Here is a 5,910-nt window from a genome sequence, read left to right on the forward strand (position 1 = left end):
CACAGGAAGCTCCCTCATAGAAGCAGGTGCAAGGGGTGATGGGAAAGGAGGTTTGTGGAGGGGAAACCAGGAAGGAGAATAACATTTGAAATGCAAATAGAATAACCAGTAAGAAAAAGGAGACATGCAATTAAAAGTAGATGACACATACACACAATAGAAAAGAAAAAAGAAATACGAAAAGAAAATAAAAACTGAATCAGCTGCTTGATGATGCTCTCAAAGGAAAACATGATTGGTGGTTGCCCATGGAATGGGTCTCAAATTGGGCCAGTGTTTGGTTGTTCATCCCCTAAGTCTCTGCTTCATTTTCTCTGCCTGCATTTCTTATAGACAGGATAAGTGTTGTGTTCAATGTTTTGCAGGTGAGTTGGTATCTCTATTGCTCCACTGGCTTTTCTGACTGGCTATAGGAAGTGGCCTCTTCAGGTTCCATATCCCCAATGTAGTGAGGCACAGTTATGGTTACCCCCATTGATTTTGGTGCATCGCTCTTATCCCACTTCATCCTCATGAGTCACAGCTCTTCATTCATTCTCATGACCATCTAGCAGTCACTCTGGTCTTTCTTTACACCTGATCTTGAGCCCCTCTCCCTTCCTCCTCCTCCTCCTCCTCTTTCCCGAAGGTTCCTCCCTCTATCTGCTTCTTACAGCCTTTTTATTCCCGCTTCTATGTGAGATTCAAGCATCCTCTCTTGTGCTTTCTTTCTTGTTTAGCTTCTTTAGATCTGTGGAGTATAGTATGGTAAATCTATTTTATGACTAATATCTACCACCCAGCAGCTGACTCCAACAGATACATATACCCACATCCAAACTGTGGATGGAGTTTTGGGACTCTTATAGAAGAATAGGAGGAAGGATTGCAGGTCCTGAAGAAGATAGGAGCTCCACAGGAAGATCAACAGAATCAACTAACCTGGTCCCAGAGCTTCTCAGAGTTTGAACCACCAAGCAAAAAACATACATGGGCTTGACCTGGGCCTCCTGCCACTATATATACTTGCATATGTGTATGTGTATGTGTATATGTATATGTACACATACACACAAACACACACACACACACACACACACACATATATATATATATATATATATATATATATATATATATATATATATATATATATATATATATATATATATATATATATATATAAAATCATATGGTCAGCTTGGTTTTCATGTCCCCAACAACTGGATTGGGAGCTATCCCAAAAGCTGTTGCCTGTAGGTGGGATAGGTTATTCCAGCTGGGTTGCCTTCTTTGTCATTAGTGGGAGAGGAAATGCCTAGCCTCACAGAGACTTGATGTGCTGGGGGATGATACTCACCTGCTCAGAAGAGAAGGGTAGGAAAAGATGGTAGAAGGATTGTCAGAGGGGGTGACCAGGAAGGGGAGCAGTGAGCTTATGTAAAGTGAATAAGTGAAAAACATAACAGTAAATTAAATTAAATTAACATTTTTAAAGTAGTTTTGAAAGTATGACATTTACATGTGTCAAACAATTCCCAGGGGGCACAACCTGCTCAGATCAGACAGGCAGGGAGGGAATGGATAAATGGTTATGGGAGGGGGTGATGGGGCAGTGAGTGGGATGTAAAGTGAATAAGTAAAAACTTAAATTAAATTTAAAAAATTGAAAACTGGCTTCTATCCTTAAGTCTATAACTAGTTTTAAGTGTGTTATATAATAAAATGTCTTGACTTCAACATTTTAGGTGAAAAGATGGAGAAAAGCAGGGTAAATCATCAGGTCAATTGCAGTTTCAGGAGTTCATAATTTTATCAGCACATAAGCTTTTCTAAGTCTATCCCAGATCATTTACTCGTTGCCTACAAGCAAAGATGCTGAAGAAAAGGGAGCTATGTGGCATTAGAATATTCCCGGAAAGCCTGTAAATCATATAGTCTATTTAGTTCTATTCTACTCAAGGGCATTATTCAAAAGTGAGAAATTTGAAGTTTACACATCATTCTTTTAATTATAAAATCATAAAAGAGAATGCAGTTCCTGTTCTGAATTCATGCATGTTCTGTATGTGAATGGATCCTTTTAATGTCTGCTTTTACCCTCAGTGTTCTCTAAGCCTCTATTTCCTCATCTAAAAATAGAGACAGTAGCATAGACACCTCATGTCTAAGAAAGAATTAAAACTTTGGTATGCCTTATATTTCATGAGTCTACACATGTCATCTTTATGCATTTTCCACATACTTATTTCATCAAAATAAAAACACTTTGTTATTTTCCCAATTTTCTTTCCCCTGAATCTGGATTTTCAGGGATGTTTTATTTCCCCCAAGATGCTCATTTTTCAACTGAAACTACAGCATACAATTTAATATATCATCTCATCTTGAATAGCCTGTTTGCAGTTGATGTGTGCTTTTGGCACCACTGCACAGAACTCTCTACTATAAATGTCACCTATGATAGATACTATTGGCTATCAGGCCACTGGCATCTCTAGCCCATGGAGTAGGTCAGCAGGCAATTTTGCAGAGTGTCTGAGCAATCTACAGGAAGGACTTACTCAGCAATTGTACCAATTGCTTTTACTTAAAATTTAATTTGTATGATGAGGGCTTAAAGCAAGTTTCTACACTTACCACCACATCAATGGCTTCCAAGAAGAAACTTCAGAGGCATAAACAACAGAAAAGGAGATGAAGAGGCATAAACTTAATAGGAAACAGATAGTTTGGAGTGCCAAAGGCCAATTTTTCCTTCAACTTTTGTGAATGTCTAAGGCAGCCCACGTACAAGACTGACTGAGATGCTGAATGCCATGGGTTCTTTTTTCCTCCCGTTTTCATTTTGAAAGTCTAGTTCTTCTTAAAACTGACAAGAAATATTCTCTCTGATACTCAAAGCATGAGGAATACAGAGCAAAGCTAGTCAAGTTCTGAGGCTAATTCAAATAGTGCATCCACACATCAGAAAGTTCTTTGAGTCGACTTCATAGGGAACGGTGTAGGCTGTTTACACAGAGCTTCAGACTATATAATTGAACTCTGTAATAATCACTGGGAGAACAGCTCTGGAGTACAGAAAATGATTTTTAAAATATGAGTAGTGAGGATGTGAAGATAGGACACTCTGTAAAAATGAGATGGCTAATGAATAAGATTGCCTGCTTTGTAGTAGCAGGCATGGTTTTAAATGTGTGGTTCATAAGGTCTGTGGCAAAGTTTGACAGTAAAATCTGTGGAAATGCATCCTTATGGAAGTTTCTTCTTCTATGGGAAGTCAACCTGTATCCTGAAGAACTCCGAAGAATGTCTTTCATAAGTATCCGCATAAGTATGTGCCCATTTCTGTATACTCCTTCAATGTAAATGGAGAACACAAATTTTAATTCAAGTTTTAAAACATATAAGGCATGTTGACATGAATTAAAAGCTTGGAAGTTTAATTAATTTCAGATGTCCTTCCCTAAAACTCAAGATTTTGTATTTGTTCCTCTCATCTGGTATTTATAGTGGAAAATACACACACACACACACACACACACACACACACAGACACACACAAAAACAAACAAAAAAGGACTTGTCTTAGCTATATTTACTCAATATGCTCAGTGTATGCATCTGAGCAACTGATTATGTAGAGAGAGTGGTAGTTTGACATATTTGTTGAACTCATTAATAATTTTATAATATCCTTTTATTTAAAATTGTGGGAAATCTTTGCATTTAATTTACTATATAGTAGAATTATGCAGTTCAATAACAACTGTGTTTAATGTTCCAAACTGATTTGTTAAAATGTTAAATTTTCCAATGATACATTTTAAAAGAAAAGCACTGTGTTTTTATTATTGTTGCTTTGCTATTATTTCTTCCATATTATAGGCTCCAGCTGACCATCCTTTATTTATTGTTTCTAGACTCTAAAGAAAGGAAGTAAACTGTATACAACTTAGAACTTTTATTTTGTTTTTTCTTTGAGAATAAATGTTTAATATAATATGTTCTACAATCTTTGTGATTTATGTTTAAAATAATATTCATCATGTACATGTCAAGAGATATTCAATATGTTTTCCAGCTTATTGCAAAACAAAATGTAACCTGGCAGTACAAATAGCTGACAAGACCCTATGGAAAGGTTTTATATAGACATCAAATTGAATACCTACCCAAGCACCAAAGAAACTACCTTCACAAGAGCTTAGGGAATCAGCTGAAAAGAAGAGCATCCTGCATAACAAATTATATATATATATATATGTTTACAGTGAGGAAAGAGGTCCCTTTCTCAACTACAGTCTTCTAATAAAGACAATATTGCATTCCATTTGAGCTACTGAACAAAAGCCAAGGTACTGGACTTGAAACCCCATAGCAGGAATGTTACACTGAAACACATAGCTGAGCAAACTTAGGAGCTCTGCTGTCAAAGAACACAGCCACTAGAGTAGTATAAGACCATGCACCTAATGTCATCCACTACCCCTCCTTCAATCACAGAAATCACAACAAAGAACAAAACCCCACAGAGTAAGAAATAACCATGGATGCTAACAGAGAGCTGTGTCCCATATCCTATCCTCAAGCTTGCATTGGTGACATCAAGCACCCACTAGAATTTCAATATCCCACCAGTAGAACAGAATTCATGGACAGAGCCTTATAACCTACAACAACATCAAACAGGCACCTAAATGCTAAGGAGACAGATGTGAGTTTTAGGTACTTCAGTTCTAGTTCTGAAAGGACCTGTGGTATATCTGTAGTCTTCTGAACAGGATTCCATGACTGTGAGATTCAAGTGTGACCTAGAACATATCCAGTCTTGGTAACCAAGTGACTATTTCTATCACTCACCCTTCAGCCTTAGGCAGCACAACTATCAATAAGCCATTGTTCAAAGACAGAAATCAACAACTTCCTCAACACAGGATGGTGATCTGTGAGTTCTATCCCATGTGAATAGTAGCAGCTGTGGTATGGGATCTGCAGAAACCTGACAATATACAAATCAGTGTATCTGTGAAACTCAGGTATATCCCAGAATCAGTTCAGGTATATCTGCTTTCATCAAGATTTCTCAAACCTCAATTAGCATCACATAAGATCACAGCAAAAAAGGCAGAGGTGGAACAAATCCAGTTCTATAGGAAGACATAAAGATAGTCTCAGTCTATCAGCTTTCTATTCAGAGTTACAGCACTTATATCTGACTACAACCATCTTGGATCATGAGCTCCCCTCAACAACAGGCAGACTATAGTGATGTAGTCCTCTGTTCAATATTAATGATAGTTTATGAACTATGTGTTTGAGTTTTGACACATCTTGGTTAATAAACTGATCCTAAATGTTACATACAAACCTGGGACTGGTCCATTCATAGTGGCTTTTACCAGAAATGTACGTAATGATGTGAATTCTCATCAAAGAACAACTATATTCTGGTTGAGACTACCAGACCAATATTGACCCTTGAGGAAAGACACTTCTTCGAACCACTGTGTGAATTTGGGGCAAAGATGGGTTTTTATCATTTTCTAGTACTGGAATAATTAAAACTGTCTAACAGAAGACTTCTCACAAATATGGATTGGGGTACAATTTAGTTAGGAATGGGGGGTAAAGTGGGTGAAAGAGGGGTAAAGAGGGGTGAGTATAAGTTCAGATAAACTGAGCAAATCTGTTTAGATTAGAAAGTGTAAAGTGACAAATAGAGGGGAGACAGAAGGGGAGTGTATTAGTCAGGGTTCTCTAGAGTCACAGAACTTANGGATAGTCTCTATATAGTAAAAGAATTTATTGATGACTTACAGTCGGCAGCCCAATTCCCAACAATGGTTCAGTCGCAGCTGTGAATGGAAGTTCAAGGATCTAGCAGTTACTCAGTCTCACACGGCAAGCAGGCGAAGGAGCAAGAGCTAG

The sequence above is a fragment of the Mus caroli genome, chromosome 4 (assembly GCF_900094665.2).
Source record: "Mus caroli chromosome 4, CAROLI_EIJ_v1.1, whole genome shotgun sequence".
NCBI classification, from domain to species: domain Eukaryota; kingdom Metazoa; phylum Chordata; class Mammalia; order Rodentia; family Muridae; genus Mus; species Mus caroli.